Source organism: Rattus norvegicus, chromosome 6 (genome assembly GCF_036323735.1).
Source record: "Rattus norvegicus strain BN/NHsdMcwi chromosome 6, GRCr8, whole genome shotgun sequence".
In the NCBI taxonomy this organism is placed as follows: domain Eukaryota; kingdom Metazoa; phylum Chordata; class Mammalia; order Rodentia; family Muridae; genus Rattus; species Rattus norvegicus.
In genome coordinates, this window is record NC_086024.1 from 134448691 (window position 1) to 134466910 (window position 18220).

The 18220-nt window shown below is 39.8% G+C and overlaps 1 long non-coding RNA gene, 19 other non-coding genes and 2 pseudogenes across 19 annotated transcripts; all 22 read left to right on the forward strand.

Moving 5' to 3' along the window:
* Positions 1-18220, forward strand: part of LOC102555254 (uncharacterized) — a 209357-nt gene that overhangs the window by 99072 nt on the left and 92065 nt on the right.
* On the forward strand, positions 45-134 carry LOC120093353 (small nucleolar RNA SNORD113/SNORD114 family; annotated as a pseudogene).
* Positions 937-1023, forward strand: LOC120093365 (small nucleolar RNA SNORD113/SNORD114 family). The gene has a single exon (XR_005486455.2). It is a non-coding gene; the product is annotated as a small nucleolar RNA SNORD113/SNORD114 family (small nucleolar RNA).
* On the forward strand, positions 1831-1911 carry LOC134479541 (small nucleolar RNA SNORD113/SNORD114 family). The gene has a single exon (XR_010052909.1). It is a non-coding gene; the product is annotated as a small nucleolar RNA SNORD113/SNORD114 family (small nucleolar RNA).
* Positions 2718-2806, forward strand: LOC120093366 (small nucleolar RNA SNORD113/SNORD114 family). Its single transcript, XR_005486456.2, has one exon. It is a non-coding gene; the product is annotated as a small nucleolar RNA SNORD113/SNORD114 family (small nucleolar RNA).
* Positions 3609-3697, forward strand: LOC120093331 (small nucleolar RNA SNORD113/SNORD114 family). Its single transcript, XR_005486435.2, has one exon. It is a non-coding gene; the product is annotated as a small nucleolar RNA SNORD113/SNORD114 family (small nucleolar RNA).
* LOC134479542 (small nucleolar RNA SNORD113/SNORD114 family) lies at positions 4505-4585 on the forward strand. Its single transcript, XR_010052910.1, has one exon. It is a non-coding gene; the product is annotated as a small nucleolar RNA SNORD113/SNORD114 family (small nucleolar RNA).
* On the forward strand, positions 5391-5477 carry LOC120093367 (small nucleolar RNA SNORD113/SNORD114 family). Its single transcript, XR_005486457.2, has one exon. It is a non-coding gene; the product is annotated as a small nucleolar RNA SNORD113/SNORD114 family (small nucleolar RNA).
* On the forward strand, positions 6283-6370 carry LOC134479523 (small nucleolar RNA SNORD113/SNORD114 family). Its single transcript, XR_010052891.1, has one exon. It is a non-coding gene; the product is annotated as a small nucleolar RNA SNORD113/SNORD114 family (small nucleolar RNA).
* Positions 7177-7257, forward strand: LOC120093369 (small nucleolar RNA SNORD113/SNORD114 family). Its single transcript, XR_005486458.1, has one exon. It is a non-coding gene; the product is annotated as a small nucleolar RNA SNORD113/SNORD114 family (small nucleolar RNA).
* Positions 8061-8145, forward strand: LOC134479533 (small nucleolar RNA SNORD113/SNORD114 family). The gene has a single exon (XR_010052901.1). It is a non-coding gene; the product is annotated as a small nucleolar RNA SNORD113/SNORD114 family (small nucleolar RNA).
* Positions 8956-9036, forward strand: LOC134479530 (small nucleolar RNA SNORD113/SNORD114 family). Its single transcript, XR_010052898.1, has one exon. It is a non-coding gene; the product is annotated as a small nucleolar RNA SNORD113/SNORD114 family (small nucleolar RNA).
* On the forward strand, positions 9842-9929 carry LOC120093329 (small nucleolar RNA SNORD113/SNORD114 family). Its single transcript, XR_005486433.1, has one exon. It is a non-coding gene; the product is annotated as a small nucleolar RNA SNORD113/SNORD114 family (small nucleolar RNA).
* Positions 10731-10817, forward strand: LOC134479518 (small nucleolar RNA SNORD113/SNORD114 family). Its single transcript, XR_010052886.1, has one exon. It is a non-coding gene; the product is annotated as a small nucleolar RNA SNORD113/SNORD114 family (small nucleolar RNA).
* On the forward strand, positions 11624-11704 carry LOC134479543 (small nucleolar RNA SNORD113/SNORD114 family). Its single transcript, XR_010052911.1, has one exon. It is a non-coding gene; the product is annotated as a small nucleolar RNA SNORD113/SNORD114 family (small nucleolar RNA).
* On the forward strand, positions 12510-12597 carry LOC120093330 (small nucleolar RNA SNORD113/SNORD114 family). The gene has a single exon (XR_005486434.1). It is a non-coding gene; the product is annotated as a small nucleolar RNA SNORD113/SNORD114 family (small nucleolar RNA).
* On the forward strand, positions 13400-13485 carry LOC134479529 (small nucleolar RNA SNORD113/SNORD114 family). Its single transcript, XR_010052897.1, has one exon. It is a non-coding gene; the product is annotated as a small nucleolar RNA SNORD113/SNORD114 family (small nucleolar RNA).
* LOC134479552 (small nucleolar RNA SNORD113/SNORD114 family) lies at positions 14293-14373 on the forward strand. The gene has a single exon (XR_010052920.1). It is a non-coding gene; the product is annotated as a small nucleolar RNA SNORD113/SNORD114 family (small nucleolar RNA).
* On the forward strand, positions 15179-15267 carry LOC120093332 (small nucleolar RNA SNORD113/SNORD114 family). Its single transcript, XR_005486436.1, has one exon. It is a non-coding gene; the product is annotated as a small nucleolar RNA SNORD113/SNORD114 family (small nucleolar RNA).
* LOC134479520 (small nucleolar RNA SNORD113/SNORD114 family) lies at positions 16070-16156 on the forward strand. The gene has a single exon (XR_010052888.1). It is a non-coding gene; the product is annotated as a small nucleolar RNA SNORD113/SNORD114 family (small nucleolar RNA).
* LOC134479544 (small nucleolar RNA SNORD113/SNORD114 family) lies at positions 16965-17045 on the forward strand. The gene has a single exon (XR_010052912.1). It is a non-coding gene; the product is annotated as a small nucleolar RNA SNORD113/SNORD114 family (small nucleolar RNA).
* Positions 17852-17944, forward strand: LOC120093342 (small nucleolar RNA SNORD113/SNORD114 family; annotated as a pseudogene).

Here is an 18220-nt window from a genome sequence, read left to right on the forward strand (position 1 = left end):
GGCTCAATAAATGCAGCACAATTTAGAACCTGGGGGGATGATGTTGGATCATTGATGACCAAAAAAAAAAAAAAACATCTGGGAGTCCTCTGAGACATCCATGATGACCACAACATTGGGAGTCTGAGGTCCACATCATAATCTATACACTGCATGCTGGGATACTGGTTAGAGATGTTAGATATAGTCCAATTTCAACAAGGAGTTTACATGTAGATTAATTAATATTTGGAAATCGTGTCTACTGACACATAATCCCATAAGTAGAGTGCAAATCATTTTGACCGGGGAGATCTGAACCAGAAACGATGACAGAGGAATCCCCATAAGTCATGGAAAATCATTGTCTATATTCCTGGATGACGTCAGAGTCATGGGTTTTGATGTGTCAGGAAGACCCATCCAATGGGATTGATAGCTCAAGCAAGGGATGGGATAGAGGAGAAGTGATCAAGGCAGTAAGATGTAAATTATGGATGAGTAAAGAGAAAGTTAATCTTTTTGTCATTATTTTTTCTGCATTTTACTCTCAGAATAGATACCTCCAAGGTGATCTCCAAGTTCTTCCTCAGTCTTGAGGTGTGGGATCCCGGTGTGTGTCAGGAGTATTTTGAGAGTGTGAGTTCATCTATTTTCTTCAGATCGATTTTTTTCTTGCATGTATTCCCTCTTCCGGCATAATTTAGTATCTTGGGAGAGCAACTGTAGACAGTGGTTCAATAAGGAAAGCATACGAAAAAATATGTTCCATGAACCGATTCCTATGAAGAGAGTGCAATGAAAGAGGTAGTGAACACTGCCAAAGATGCTCTAGAGTTTAAAGTCCAGTCAAGCATTTGGTAGTTAATGTTAGTTTTAAATGGAAATCTAACCAGCACTACTAGTGATCAGCCGTTCAATAAATGCAGCACAATTTAGAGCCTGGGTGGATGATGTTGGATCATTGATGAACAAAAAAAAAAAACATCTGGGAGTCCTCTGAGATATCCATGATGACCACAACATTGGGAGTCTGAGGTCCACATCATAATCTATGCACTGCATGCTGGGATCCTGGTGAGAGATGTTAGGAATAGACTAATTTGAATAAGGAGTTTACATGTAGATTAATTAAAATTGGGAAATCGTGTCCACTGACACATAATCCCATAAGAAGAGTGCCAATCATTTTGACCGGGGAGAACTTAGCCAGAAACGATGACAGAGGAATCCCCATAAGCCATGGAAAATCATTGTCTATGTTCCTGTTGACGTCAGAGTCATGGTGGTTTTATGGGTCAGGAAGAGCCAATCCAAGTGGATTGATAGCTCAAGCAAGGGATTGGATAGAGGAGAAGTGATCAGGGCAGATAGCTGTAAATTATGGATGAGTAAAGAGAAAGTTAATCTTTTTGTCATTTTTTTTCTGCCTTTTACTCCCAGGATACATACCTCCAAGGTGATTTCAGAGTTCTTCCTCAGTCCTGAGGTTTGGGATTCCCGGTTTGTGTCAGTAGAATTGCCAGAGTGTGAGTTCATCCTATTTTCTTCAGTTCGATTTTTTTTCTTGCATGTAATGCCTCTTCCCCTATGAGTTGATTATCTTGGGAGAGCAACTGTAGACAGTGGTTAAATAAGGAACGCATACGAAAAATATATGTTCCATGAACTGATACCTATGAAGAGTGTGCAATGACAGAGGTAATGAACTTTGCCAAAGATGCTCTAGAGTTTAAAGTCCACTCAAGCATCTGGTAGTTAATGTTAGTTTTCAATGGAATCTAACCAGCACTACTAGTGTTCAGCTTCTCAATAAATGCAGCACAGTTTAGAGCCTGGGGGGGATGATGTTGGATCATTGATGACCATAAAAGATGTGGGAGTCGTCTGAAACATGCATGATGACCACAACATTGCGAGTCTGAGGTCCACATCATAATCTATGCACTGCATGCTGGGATCCTGGTGAGAGATGTTAGGAACAGTGTACTTTGAGCATGGAGTTTTAATGTAGATAAAGAAAAAATTGGAAATTGTGTTTACTAAGACATAATCCCATAGGAAGAGTGCTAATCAACTTGACCGGGTAGTGTCTGAGTCAGAAACGATGACAGAGGGATCACAATAAGCCATGGAAAGTCATTGTCTATGTTCCTGGTGACGTCAGAGTCATGGGTTTTGATGTGTCAGGAAGAGCCAATCCAATTGGATTGATAGCTCAAGCAAGGTATTGGATAGAGGAGAAGTGATCAAGGCAGATAGATGTAAATTATGGATGAGTAAAGAGAAAGTTTATCTTTTTGTCATTTTTTTTCTACATTTTACTCTCAGAATAGATACCTCCAAGGTGATCTCCAAGTTCTTCCTCAGTCTTGAGGTTTGGGATTCCCGGTTTTTGTCAGTAGAATTGTGAGAGTGTGAGTTCATCCTATTTTCTCAAGAACGATTTTTTTTCTTGCATGTATTCCCTCTTCCGGTATGAATTTAGTATCTTGGGAGAGCAACTGTAGACAGTAGTTCAATAAGGAACGCATACGAAAAAAAAATATGTTCAAACCGATTCCTATGAAGAGTATGCAATGATACAGGTAGTGACCACTGCCAAAGATGCTCTAGAGTTTAAAGTCCACTCAAGCATCTGGTAGTTAATGTTAGTTTTAAATGGAAATCTAACCAGCACTACTAGTGATCAGCGGCTCAATAAATGCAGCACAATTTAGAACCTGGGGGGATGATGTTGGATCATTGATGACCATAAAAAAAAAAAACATCTGGGAGTCCTCTGAGACATCCATGATGACCACAACATTGGGAGTCTGAGGTCCACATCATAATCTATACACTGCATGCTGGGATACTGGTTAGAGATGTTACATATAGTCCAATTTCAACAAGGAGTTTACATGTAGATTAATTAATATTTGGAAATCGTGTCTACTGACACATAATCCCATAAGTAGAGTGCAAATCATTTTGACCGGGGAGATCTGAGCCAGAAACGATGACAGAGGAATCCCCATAAGTCATGGAAAATCATTGTCTATATTCCTGGATGACGTCAGAGTCATGGGTTTTGATGTGTCAGGAAGACCCATCCAATGGGATTGATAGCTCAAGCAAGGGATGGGATAGAGGAGAAGTGATCAAGGCAGATAGATGTAAATTAGGGATGAGTAAAGAGAAAGTTAATCTTTTTGTCATTATTTTTTCTGCATTTTACTCTCAGAATAGATACCTCCAAGGTGATCTCCAAGTTCTTCCTCAGTCTTGAGGTGTGGGATCCCGGTGTGTGTCAGGAGTATTTTGAGAGTGTGAGTTCATCTATTTTCTTCAGATCGATTTTTTTCTTGCATGTATTCCCTCTTCCGGCATAATTTAGTATCTTGGGAGAGCAACTGTAGACAGTGGTTCAATAAGGAAAGCATACGAAAAAATATGTTCCATGAACCGATTCCTATGAAGAGAGTGCAATGAAAGAGGTAGTGAACACTGCCAAAGATGCTCTAGAGTTTAAAGTCCAGTCAAGCATTTGGTAGTTAATGTTAGTTTTAAATGGAAATCTAACCAGCACTACTAGTGATCAGCCGTTCAATAAATGCAGCACAATTTAGAGCCTGGGTGGATGATGTTGGATCATTGATGATCAACAAAAAAAAAAACATCTGGGAGTCCTCTGAGACATCCATGATGACCACAACATTGGGAGTCTGAGGTCCACATCATAATCTATGCACTGCATGCTGGGATCCTGGTGAGAGATGTTAGAAATAGACTAATTTGAATAAGGAGTTTACATGTAGATTAATTAAAATTGGGAAATCGTGTCCACTGACACATAATCCCATAAGAAGAGTGCCAATCATTTTGACCGGGGAGAACTTAGCCAGAAACGATGACAGAGGAATCCCCATAAGCCATGGAAAATCATTGTCTATGTTCCTGTTGACGTCAGAGTCATGGTGGTTTTATGGGTCAGGAAGAGCCAATCCAAGTGGATTGATAGCTCAAGCAAGGGATTGGATAGAGGAGAAGTGATCAGGGCAGATAGCTGTAAATTATGGATGAGTAAAGAGAAAGTTAATCTTTTTGTCATTTTTTTTCTGCCTTTTACTCCCAGGATACATACCTCCAAGGTGATTTCAGAGTTCTTCCTCAGTCCTGAGGTTTGGGATTCCCGGTTTGTGTCAGTAGAATTGCCAGAGTGTGAGTTCATCCTATTTTCTTCAGTTCGATTTTTTTTCTTGCATGTAATGCCTCTTCCCCTATGAGTTGGTTATCTTGGGAGAGCAACTGTAGACAGTGGTTAAATAAGGAACGCATACGAAAAATATATGTTCCATGAACTGATACCTATGAAGAGTGTGCAATGACAGAGGTAATGACCTTTGCCAAAGATGCTCTCGAGTTTAAAGTCCACTCAAGCATCTGGTAGTTAATGTTAGTTTTCAATGGAATCTAACCAGCACTACTAGTGTTCAGCTTCTCAATAAATGCAGCACAGTTTAGAGCCTGGGGGGGATGATGTTGGATCATTGATGACCATAAAAGATGTGGGAGTCGTCTGAAACATGCATGATGACCACAACATTGCGAGTCTGAGGTCCACATCATAATCTATGCACTGCATGCTGGGATCCTGGTGAGAGATGTTAGGAACAGTGTACTTTGAGCATGGAGTTTTAATGTAGATAAAGAAAAAATTGGAAATTGTGTTTACTAAGACATAATCCCATAGGAAGAGTGCTAATCAACTTGACCGGGTAGTGTCTGAGTCAGAAACGATGACAGAGGGATCACAATAAGCCATGGAAAGTCATTGTCTATGTTCCTGGTGACGTCAGAGTCATGGGTTTTGATGTGTCAGGAAGAGCCAATCCAATTGGATTGATAGCTCAAGCAAGGTATTGGATAGAGGAGAAGTGATCAAGGCAGATAGATGTAAATTATGGATGAGTAAAGAGAAAGTTTATCTTTTTGTCATTTTTTTTCTACATTTTACTCTCAGAATAGATACCTCCAAGGTGATCTCCAAGTTCTTCCTCAGTCTTGAGGTTTGGGATTCCCGGTTTTTGTCCGTAGAATTGTGAGAGTGTGAGTTCATCCTATTTTCTCAAGAACGATTTTTTTTCTTGCATGTATTCCCTCTTCCGGTATGAATTTAGTATCTTGGGAGAGCAACTGTAGACAGTAGTTCAATAAGAAACGCATACGAAAAAAAATATGTTCAAACCGATTCCTATGAAGAGTATGCAATGATACAGGTAGTGACCACTGCCAAAGATGCTCTAGAGTTTAAAGTCCACTCAAGCATCTGGTAGTTAATGTTAGTTTTAAATGGAAATCTAACCAGCACTACTAGTGATCAGCGGCTCAATAAATGCAGCACAATTTAGAACCTGGGGGGATGATGTTGGATCATTGATGACCAAAAAAAAAAAACATCTGGGAGTCCTCTGAGACATCCATGATGACCACAACATTGGGAGTCTGAGGTCCACATCATAATCTATACACTGCATGCTGAGATACTGGTTAGAGATATTAGATATAGTCCAATTTCAACAAGGAGTTTACATGTAGATTAATTAATATTTGGAAATCGTGTCTACTGACACATAATCCCATAAGTAGAGTGCAAATCATTTTGACCGGGGAGGTCTGAGCCAGAAACGATGACAGAAGAATCCCCATAAGTCATGGAAAATCATTGTCTATACTCCTGGATGACGTCAGAATCATGGGTTTTGATGTGTCAGGAAGACCCATCCAATGGGATTGATAGCTCAAGCAAGGGATTGGATAGAGGAGAAGTGATCAAGGCAGATAGATGTAAATTATGGATGAGTAAAGAGAAAGTTTATCTTTTTGTCATTTTTTTTCTACATTTTACTCTCAGAATAGATACCTCCAAGGTGATCTCCAAGTTCTTCCTCAGTCTTGAGGTTTGGGATTTCCGGTTTTTGTCCGTAGAATTGTGAGAGTGTGAGTTCATCCTATTTTCTCAAGAACGATTTTTTTTCTTGCATGTATTCCCTCTTCCGGTATGAATTTAGTATCTTGGGAGAGCAACTGTAGACAGTAGTTCAATAAGGAACGCATACGAAAAAAAAATATGTTCAAAACGATTCCTATGAAGAGTATGCAATGATACAGGTAGTTACCACTGCCAAAGATGCTCTAGAGTTTAAAGTCCACTCAAGCATCTGGTAGTTAATGTTAGTTTTAAATGGAAATCTAACCAGCACTACTAGTGATCAGCGGCTCAATAAATGCAGCACAATTTAGAACCTGGGGGGATGATGTTGGATCATTGATGACCAAAAAAAAAAAAACATCTGGGAGTCCTCTGAGACATCCATGATGACCACAACATTGGGAGTCTGAGGTCCACATCATAATCTATACACTGCATGCTGGGATACTGGTTAGAGATGTTAGATATAGTCCAATTTCAACAAGGAGTTTACATGTAGATTAATTAATATTTGGAAATCGTGTCTACTGACACATAATCCCATAAGTAGAGTGCAAATCATTTTGACCGGGGAGATCTGAGCCAGAAACGACGACAGAGGAATCCCCATAAGTCATGGAAAATCATTGTCTATGTTCCTGTTGACGTCAGAGTCATGGTGGTTTTATGGGTCAGGAAGACCCATCCAATGGGATTGATAGCTCAAGCAAGGGATTGGATAGAGGAGAAGTTATCAGGGCAGATAGCTGTAAATTATGGATGATTAAAGAGAAAGTTAATCTTTTTGACATATTTTTTCTGCCTTTTACTCCCAGAATACATACCTCCAAGGTGATTTCAGAGTTCTTCCTCAGTCCTGAGGTTTGGGATTCCCGGTTTGTGTCAGTAGAATTGCGAGAGTGTGAGTTCATCCTATTTTCTTCAGTATGATTTTTTTTCTTGCATGTAATGCCTCTTCCCCTATGAGTTGATAATCTTGGGAGAGCAACTGTAGACAGTGGTTAATTAAGGAACCCATACGAAAAATATATGTTCCATGAACTGATCCGTATGAAGAGTGTGGAATGACAGAGGTAATGACCTTTGCCAAAGATGCTCTAGAGTTTAAAGTCCACACAAGCATCTGGTAGTTAATGTTAGTTTTCAATGGAATCTAACCAGCACTACTAGTGTTCAGCTTCTCAATAAATGCAGCCCAGTTTAGAGCCTGGGGGGGATGATGTTGGATCATTGATGACCATAAAAGATGTGGGAGTCGTCTGAAACATGCATGATGACCACAACATTGCGAGTCTGAGGTCCACATCATAATCTATGCACTGCATGCTGGGATCCTGGTGAGAGATGTTAGGAACAGTGTACTTTGAGCATGGAGTTTTAATGTAGATTAAAGAAAAAATTGGAAATTGTGTTTACTAAGACATAATCCCATAGAAAGAGTGCTAATCATCTTGACCGGGTAGTATCTGAGTCAGAAACGATGACAGAGGGATCACAATAAGCCATGGAAAGTCATTGTCTATGTTCCTGGTGACGTCAGAGTCATGGGTTTTGATGTGTCAGGAAGAGCCAATCCAATTGGATTGATAGCTCAAGCAAGGTATTGGATAGAGGAGATGTGATCAAGGCAGATAGATGTAAATTATGGATGAGTAAAGAGAAAGTTAATCTTTTTGTCATTTTTTTTCTACATTTTACTCTCAGAATAGATACCTCCAAGGTGATCTCCAAGTTCTTCCTCTGTTGAGGTGTGGGATCCTGGTGTGTTTCAGCAGTATTTTGAGAGTGTGAGTTCATCCTATTTTCTTCAGAACGATTTTTTTCTTGCATGTATTCCCTCTTCCGGCATAATTTAGTATCTTATGAGAGCAACTGTAGACAGTGGTTCAATAAGGAACGCATACGAAAAAAATATGTTCCATGAACCGATTCCTATGAAGAGAGTGCAATGACAGAGGTAGTGAACACTGCCAAAGATGCTCTAGAGTTTAAAGTCCAGTCAAGCATTTGGTAGTTAATGTTAGTTTTCAATGGAAATCTGACCAGCACTACTAGTGATCAGCTGTTCAATAAATGCAGCACAATTTAGAGCCTGGGTGGATGATGTTGGATCATTGATGACCAGAAAAAAATCATCTCGGAGTCCTCTGAGACATCCATGATGACCACAACATTGGGAGTCTGAGGTCCACATCATAATCTATGCACTGCATGCTGGGATACTGGTTAGAGATGTTAGATATAGTCCAAGGATTTCAACAAGGAGTTTACATGTAGATTAATTAAAATTTGGAAATGGTGTCTACTGACACATAATCCCATAAGTAGAGTGCAAATCATTTTGACCGGAGAGATCTGAGCCAGAAATGACGACAGAGGAATCCCCATAAGCCATGGAAAATCATTGTCTATGTTCCTGTTGACGTCAGAGTCATGGTGGTTTTATGGGTCAGGAAGAGCCAATCCAAGTGGATTGATAGCTCAAGCAAGGGATTGGATAGAGGAGAAGTGATCAAGGCAGATAGCTGTAAATTATGGATGAGTAAAGAGAAAGTTAATCTTTTTGTCATTTTTTTTCTGCCTTTTACTTCCAGGATACATACCTCCAAGGTGATTTCAGAGTTCTTCCTCAGTCCTGAGGTTTGGGATTCCCGGTTTGTGTCAGTAGAATTGCCAGAGTGTGAGTTCATCCTATTTTCTTCAGTTCGATTTTTTTTCTTGCATGTAATGCCTCTTCCCCTATGAGTTGATTATCTTGGGAGAGCAACTGTAGACAGTGGTTAAATAAGGAACGCATACGAAAAATATATGTTCCATGAACTGATACCTATGAAGAGTGTGCAATGACAGAGGTAATGACCTTTGCCAAAGATGCTCTAGAGTTTAAAGTCCACTCAAGCATCTGGTAGTTAATGTTAGTTTTCAATGGAATCTAACCAGCACTACTAGTGTTCAGCTTCTCAATAAATGCAGCACAGTTTAGAGCCTGGGGGGGATGATGTTGGATCATTGATGACCATAAAAGATGTGGGAGTCGTCTGAAACATGCATGATGACCACAACATTGAGAGTCTGAGGTCCACATCATAATCTATGCACTGCATGCTGGGATCCTGGTGAGAGATGTTAGGAACAGTGTACTTTTAGCATGGAGTTTTAATGTAGATTAAAGAAAAAATTGGAAATTGTGTTTACTAAGACATAATCCCATAGGAAGAGTGCTAATCAACTTGACCGGGTAGTGTCTGAGTCAGAAACGATGACAGAGGGATCACAATAAGCCATGGAAAGTCATTGTCTATGTTCCTGGTGACGTCAGAGTCATGGGTTTTGATGTGTCAGGAAGAGCCAATCCAATTGGATTGATAGCTCAAGCAAGGTATTGGATAGAGGAGAAGTGATCAAGGCAGATAGATGTAAATTATGGATGAGTAAAGAGAAAGTTAATCTTTTTGTCATTTTTTTTCTACATTTTACTCTCAGAATAGATACCTCCAAGGTGATCTCCAAGTTCTTCCTCAGTCTTGAGGTTTGGGATTCCCGGTTTTTGTCAGTAGAATTGTGAGAGTGTGAGTTCATCCTATTTTCTCAAGAACGATTTTTTTTCTTGCATGTATTCCCTCTTCCGGTATGAATTTAGTATCTTGGGAGAGCAGCTGTAGACAGTAGTTCAATAAGGAACGCATACGAAAAAAAATATGTTCAAACCGAATCCTTGTAGAGTATGCAATGACAGAGGTGGTGACCACTGCCAAAGATGCTCTAGAGTTTAAAGTCCACTCAAGCATCTGGTAGTTAATGTTAGTTTTAAATGGAAATCTAACCAGCACTACTAGTGATCAGCGGCTCAATAAATGCAGCACAATTTAGGACCTGGGGGGATGATGTTGGATCATTGATGACCAAAAAAAAAAAAACATCTGGGAGTCCTCTGAGACATCCATGATGACCACAACATTGGGAGTCTGAGGTCCACATCATAATCTATACACTGCATGCTGGATACTGGTTAGAGATGTTAGATATAGTCCAATTTCAACAAGGAGTTTACATGTAGATTAATTAATATTTGGAAATCGTGTCTACTGACACATAATCCCATAAGTAGAGTGCAAATCATTTTGACCGGGGAGATATGAGCCAGAAACGATGACAGAGGAATCCCCATAAGCCATGGAAAATCATTGTCTATATTCCTGGATGACGTCAGAGTCATGGGTTTTGATGTGTCAGGAAAACCCATCCAATGGGATTGATAGCTCAAGCAAGGGATCGGATAGAGGAGAAGTTATCAAGGCAGATAGATGTAAATTATGGATGAGTAAAGAGAAAGTTAATCTATTTGTCATTTTTTTTCTGCATTTTACTCTCAGAATAGATAACTCCAAGGTGATCTCCAAGTTTTTCCTCAGTCTTGAGGTGTGGGATCCCGGTGTGTGTCAGCAGTAATTTGAGAGTGTGAGTTCATCTATTTTCTTCAGATCGATTTTTTTCTTGCATGTATTCCCTCTTCCGGCATAATTTAGTATCTTGGGAGAGCAACTGTAGACAGTGGTTCAATAAGGAACGCATACGAAAAAAATATGTTCCATGAACCGATTCCTATGAAGAGAGTGCAATGACAGAGGTAGTGAACACTGCCAAAGATGCTCTAGAGTTTAAAGTCCAGTCAAGCATTTGGTAGTTAATGTTAGTTTTATTTGGAAATCAAACCAGCACTACTAGTGATCAGCTGTTCAATAAATGCAGCACAATTTAGAGCCTGGGTGGATGATGTTGGATCATTGATGACCAAAAAAAAAAAACATCTGGGAGTCCTCTGAGACATCCATGATGACCACAACATTGGGAGTCTGAGGTCCACATCATAATCTATGCACTGCATGCTGGGATCCTGGTGAGAGATGTTAGAAATAGAATAATTTGAATAAGGAGTATACATGTAGATTAATTAAAATTGGGAAATCGTGTCCACTGACACATAATCCCATAAGAAGAGTGCCAATCATTTTGACCGGGGAGAACTTAGCCAGAAACATGACAGAGGAATCCCCATAAGCCATGGAAAATCATTGTCTATGTTCCTGTTGACGTCAGAGTCATGGTGGTTTTATGGGTCAGGAAGAGCCAATCCAAGTGGATTGATAGCTCAAGCAAGGGATTGGATAGAGGAGAAGTGATCAGGGCAGATAGCTGTAAATTATGGATGAGTAAAGAGAAAGTTAATCTTTTTGTCATTTTTTTTCTGCCTTTTACTCCCAGGATACATACCTCCAAGGTGATTTCAGAGTTCTTCCTCAGTCCTGAGGTTTGGGATTCCCGGTTTGTGTCAGTAGAATTGCCAGAGTGTGAGTTCATCCTATTTTCTTCAGTTCGATTTTTTTTCTTGCATGTAATGCCTCTTCCCCTATGAGTTGATTATCTTGGGAGAGCAACTGTAGACAGTGGTTAAATAAGGAACGCATACGAAAAATATATGTTCCATGAACTGATACCTATGAAGAGTGTGCAATGACAGAGGTAATGAACTTTGCCAAAGATGCTCTAGAGTTTAAAGTCCACTCAAGCATCTGGTAGTTAATGTTAGTTTTCAATGGAATCTAACCAGCACTACTAGTGTTCAGCTTCTCAATAAATGCAGCACAGTTTAGAGCCTGGGGGGGATGATGTTGGATCATTGATGACCATAAAAGATGTGGGAGTCGTCTGAAACATGCATGATGACCACAACATTGCGAGTCTGAGGTCCACATCATAATCTATGCACTGCATGCTGGGATCCTGGTGAGAGATGTTAGGAACAGTGTACTTTGAGCATGGAGTTTTAATGTAGATTAAAGAAAAAATTGGAAATTGTGTTTACTAAGACATAATCCCATAGGAAGAGTGCTAATCAACTTGACCGCGTAGTGTCTGAGTCAGAAACAATGACAGAGGGATCACAATAAGCCATGGAAAGTCATTGTCTATGTTCCTGATGACGTCAGAGTCATGGGTTTTGATGTGTCAGGAAGAGCCAATCCAATTGGATTGATAGCTCAAGCAAGGTATTGGATAGAGGAGAAGTGATCAAGGTAGATAGATGTAAATTATGGATGAGTAAAGAGAAAGTTAATCTTTTTGTCATTTTTTTCTGCACTTTACTCTCAGAATAGATACCTCCAAGGTGATCTCCAAGTTCTTCCTCAGTCTTGAGGTTTGGGATTCCCGGTTTTTGTCAGTAGAATTGTGAGAGTGTGAGTTCATCCTATTTTCTCAAGAACGATTTTTTTTCTTGCATGTATTCCCTCTTCCGGTATGAATTTAGTATCTTGGGAGAGCAACTGTAGACAGTAGTTCAATAAGAAACGCATACGAAAAAAAATATGTTCAAACCGATTCCTATGAAGAGTATGCAATGATACAGGTAGTGACCACTGCCAAAGATGCTCTAGAGTTTAAAGTCCACTCAAGCATCTGGTAGTTAATGTTAGTTTTAAATGGAAATCTAACCAGCACTACTAGTGATCAGCGGCTCAATAAATGCAGCACAATTTAGAACCTGGGGGGATGATGTTGGATCATTGATGACCAAAAAAAAAAAAACATCTGGGAGTCCTCTGAGACATCCATGATGACCACAACATTGGGAGTCTGAGGTCCACATCATAATCTATACACTGCATGCTGAGATACTGGTTAGAGATATTAGATATAGTCCAATTTCAACAAGGAGTTTACATGTAGATTAATTAATATTTGGAAATCGTGTCTACTGACACATAATCCCATAAGTAGAGTGCAAATCATTTTGACCGGGGAGGTCTGAGCCAGAAACGATGACAGAAGAATCCCCATAAGTCATGGAAAATCATTGTCTATACTCCTGGATGACGTCAGAGTCATGGGTTTTGATGTGTCAGGAAGACCCATCCAATGGGATTGATAGCTCAAGCAAGGGATTGGATAGAGGAGAAGTGATCAAGGCAGATAGATGTAAATTATGGATGAGTAAAGAGAAAGTTAATCTTTTTGTCATTTTTTTTTCTGCATTTTACTCTCAGAATAGATACCTCCAAGGTGATCTCCAAGTTCTTCCTCAGTCTTGAGGTGTGGGATCCCGGTGTGTGTCAGGAGTATTTTGGGAGTGTGAGTTCATCTATTTTCTTCAGATCGATTTTTTTCTTGCATGTATTCCCTCTTCCGGCATAATTTAGTATCTTGGGAGAGCAACTGTAGACAGTGGTTCAATAAGGAAAGCATACGAAAAAATATGTTCCATGAACCGATTCCTATGAAGAGTATGCAATGACAGAGGTAGTGAACACTGCCAAAGATGCTCTAGAGTTTAAAGTCCAGTCAAGCATTTGGTAGTTAATGTTAGTTTTAAATGGAAATCTAACCAGCACTACTAGTGATCAGCCGTTCAATAAATGCAGCACAATTTAGAGCCTGGGTGGATGATGTTGGATCATTGATGAACAAAAAAAAAAACATCTGGGAGTCCTCTGAGACATCCATGATGACCACAACATTGGGAGTCTGAGGTCCACATCATAATCTATGCACTGCATGCTGGGATCCTGGTGAGAGATGTTAGAAATAGACTAATTTGAATAAGGAGTTTACATGTAGATTAATTAAAATTGGGAAATCGTGTCCACTGACACATAATCCCGTAAGAAGAGTGCCAATCATTTTGACCGGGGACAACTTAGCCAGAAACGATGACAGAGGAATCCCCATAACACATGGAAAATCATTGTCTATGTTCCTGTTGACGTCAGAGTCATGGTGGTTTTATGGGTCAGGAAGAGCCAATCCAAGTGGATTGATAGCTCAAGCAAGGGATTGGATAGAGGAGAAGTGATCAGGGCAGATAGCTGTAAATTATGGATGAGTAAAGAGAAAGTTAATCTTTTTGTCATTTTTTTTCTGCCTTTTACTCCCAGAATACATACCTACAAGGTGATTTCAGAGTTCTTCCTCAGTCCTGAGGTTTGGGATTCCCGGTTTGTGTCAGTAGAATTGCCAGAGTGTGAGTTCATCCTATTTTCTTCAGTTCGATTTTTTTTCCTGCATGTAATGCCTCTTCCCCTATGAGTTGATTATCTTGGGAGAGCAACTGTAGACAGTGGTTAAATAAGGAACGCATACGAAAAATATATGTTCCATGAAATGATCCCTATGAAGAGTGTGGAATGACAGAGGTAATGACCTTTGCCAAAGATGCTCTAGAGTTTAAAGTCCACTCAAGCATCTGGTAGTTAATGTTAGTTTTCAATGGAATCTAACCAGCACTACTAGTGTTCAGCTTCTCAATAAATGCAGCACAGTTTAGAGCCTGGGGGGGATGATGTTAGATCATTGATGACCATAAAAGATGTGGGAGTCGTCTGAAACATGCATGATGACCACAACATTGCGAGTCTGAGGTCCATATCATAATCTATGCACTGCATGCTGGGATCCTGGTGAGAGATGTTAGGAACAGTCTACTTTGAACATGGAGTTTTAATGTAGATTAAAGAAAAAATTGGAAATTGTGTCTACTAAGACATAAACCAATATGAAGAGTGCTAATCATCTTGACCGGGTAGTATCTGAGTCAGAAACGATGACAGAGGAATCCCCATAAGCCATGGAAAGTCATTGTCTATGTTCCTGGGGACGTCAGAGTCATGGGTTTTGATGTGTCAGGAAGAGCCAATCCAATTGGATTGATAGCTCAAGCAAGGGATTGGATAGAGGAGAAGTGATCAAGGCAGATAGATGTAAATTATGGATGAGTAAAGAGAAAGTTAATCTTTCTGTCATTTTTTTTCTGCATTTTATTCTCAGAATAGATACCTCCAAGGTGATCTCGAAGTTCTTCCTCAGTCTTGAGGTTTGGGATTCCCGGTTTTTGTCAGTAGAATTGTGAGAGTGTGAGTTCATCCTATTTTCTCAAGAACGATTTTTTTTCTTGCATGTATTCCCTCTTCCGGTATGAATTTAGTATCTTGGGAGAGCAGCTGTAGACAGTAGTTCAATAAGGAACGCATACGAAAAAAAATATGTTCAAACCGAATCCTTGTAGAGTATGCAATGACAGAGGTGGTGACCACTGCCAAAGATGCTCTAGAGTTTAAAGTCCACTCAGGCATCTGGTAGTTAATGTTAGTTTTAAATGGAAATCTAACCAGCACTACTAGTGATCAGCGGCTCAATAAATGCAGCACAATTTAGGACCTGGGGGGATGATGTTGGATCATTGATGACCAAAAAAAAAAAAAACATCTGGGAGTCCTCTGAGACATCCATGATGACCACAACATTGGGAGTCTGAGGTCCACATCATAATCTACACACTGCATGCTGGGATACTGGTTAGAGATGTTAGATATAGTCCAATTTCAACAAGGAGTTTACATGTAGATTAATTAATATTTGGAAATCGTGTCTACTGACACATAATCCCATAAGTAGAGTGCAAATCATTTTGACCGGGGAGATCTGAGCCAGAAACGATGACAGAGGAATCCCCATAAGCCATGGAAAATCATTGTCTATATTCCTGGATGACGTCAGAGTCATGGGTTTTGATCTGTCAAGGAAAACCCATCCAATGGGATTGATAGCTCAAGCAAGGGATCGGATAGAGGAGAAGTTATCAAGGCAGATAGATGTAAATTATGGATGAGTAAAGAGAAAGTTAATCTATTTGTCATTTTTTTTTCTGCATTTTACTCTCAGAATAGATAACTCCAAGGTGATCTCCAAGTTCTTCCTCAGTCTTGAGGTGTGGGATCCCGGTGTGTGTCAGCAGTAATTTGAGAGTGTGAGTTCATCTATTTTCTTCAGATCGATTTTTTTCTTGCATGTATTCCCTCTTCCGGCATAATTTAGTCTTGGGAGAGCAACTGTAGACAGTGGTTCAATAAGGAACGCATACGAAAAAAATATGTTCCATGAACCGATTCCTATGAAGAGAGTGCAATGACAGAGGTAGTGAACACTGCCAAAGATGCTCTAGAGTTTAAAGTCCAGTCAAGCATTTGGTAGTTAATGTTAGTTTTATTTGGAAATCAAACCAGCACTACTAGTGATCAGCTGTTCAATAAATGCAGCACAATTTAGAGCCTGGGTGGATGATGTTGGATCATTGATGACCAAAAAAAAAAAAAATCTGGGAGTCCTCTGAGACATCCATGATGACCACAACATTGGGAGTCTGAGGTCCACATCATAATCTATGCACTGCATGCTGGGATCCTGGTGAGAGATGTTAGAAATAGACTAATTTGAATAAGGAGTTTACATGTAGATTAATTAAAATTGGGAAATCGTGTCCACTGACACATAATCCCATAAGAAGAGTGCCAATCATTTTGACCGGGGAGAACTTAGCCAGAAACGATGACAGAGGAATCCCCATAACACATGGAAAATCATTGTCTATGTTCCTGTTGACGTCAGAGTCATGGTGGTTTTATGGGTCAGGAAGAGCCAATCCAAGTGGATTGATAGCTCAAGCAAGGGATTGGATAGAGGAGAAGTGATCAGGGCAGATAGCTGTAAATTATGGATGATTAAAGAGAAAGTTAATCTTTTTGACATTTTTTTTTCTGCCTTTTACTCCCAGAATACATACCTCCAAGGTGATTTCAGAGTTCTTCCTCAGTCCTGAGGTTTGGGATTCCCGGTTTGTGTCAGTAGAATTGCGAGAGTGTGAGTTCATCCTATTTTCTTCAGTATGATTTTTTTTCTTGCATGTAATGCCTCTTCCCCTATGAGTTGATAATCTTGGGAGAGAAACTGTAGACAGTGGTTAATTAAGGAACCCATACGAAAAATATATGTTCCATGAACTGATCCCTATGAAGAGTGTGGAATGACAGAGGTAATGATCTTTGCCAAAGATGCTCTAGAGTTTAAAGTCCACACAAGCATCTGGTAGTTAATGTTAGTTTTCAATGGAATCTAACCAGCACTACTAGTGTTCAGCTTCTCAATAAATGCAGCACCGTTTAGATCCTGGGGGGGATGATGTTGGATCATTGATGACCATAAAAGATGTGGGAGTCGTCTGAAACATGCATGATGACCACAACATTGCGAGTCTGAGGTCCACATCATAATCTATGCACTGCATGCTGGGATCCTGGTGAGAGATGGTAGGAACAGTCTACTTTGAACATGGAGTTTTAATGTAGATTAAAGAAAAAATTGGAAATTGTGTCTACTAAGACATAAACCCATAGGAAGAGTGCTAATCATCTTGACCGGGTAGTATCTGAGTCAGAAACGATGACAGAGGGATCCCCATAAGCCATGGAAAGTCATTGTCTACGTTCCTGGTGCCGTCAGAGTCATGGGTTTTGATGTGTCAGGAAGAGCCAATCCAATTGGATTTATAGCTCAAGCAAGGGATTGGAAGGAGGAGAAGTGATCAAGGCAGATAGATGTAAATTATGGATGAGTAAAGAGAAAGTTAATCTTTCTGTCATTTTTTTTCTGCATTTTATTCTCAGAATAGATACCTCCAAGGTGATCTCCAAGTTCTTCCTCAGTCTTGAGGTTTGGGATTCCCGGTTTTTGTCAGTAGAATTGTGAGAGTGTGAGTTCATCCTATTTTCTCAAGAACGATTTTTTTTTCTTGCATGTATTCCCTCTTCCGGTATGAATTTAGTATCTTGGGAGAGCAGCTGTAGACAGTAGTTCAATAAGGAACGCATACGAAAAAAAATATGTTCAAACTGAATCCTTGTAGAGTATGCAATGACAGAGGTGGTGACCACTGCCAAAGATGCTCTAGAGTTTAAAGTCCACTCAAGCATCTGGTAGTTAATGTTAGTTTTAAATGGAAATCTAACCAGCACTACTAGTGATCAGCGGCTCAATAAATGCAGCACAATTTAGAACCTGGGGAGATGATGTTGGATCATTGATGACCAAAAAAAAAAAAAAAAAACATCTGGGAGTCCTCTGAGACATCCATGATGACCACAACATTGGGAGTCTGAGGTCCACATCATAATCTATACACTGCATGCTGGGATACTGGTTAGAGATGTTAGATATAGTCCAATTTCAACAAGGAGTTTACATGTAGATTAATTAATATTTGGAAATCGTGTCTACTGACACATAATCCCATAAGTAGAGTGCAAATCATTTTGACCGGGGAGATCTGAGCCAGAAACGATGACAGAGGAATCCCCATAAGCCATGGAAAATCATTGTCTATATTCCTGGATGACGTCAGAGTCATGGGTTTTGATGTGTCAGGAAAACCCATTCAATGGG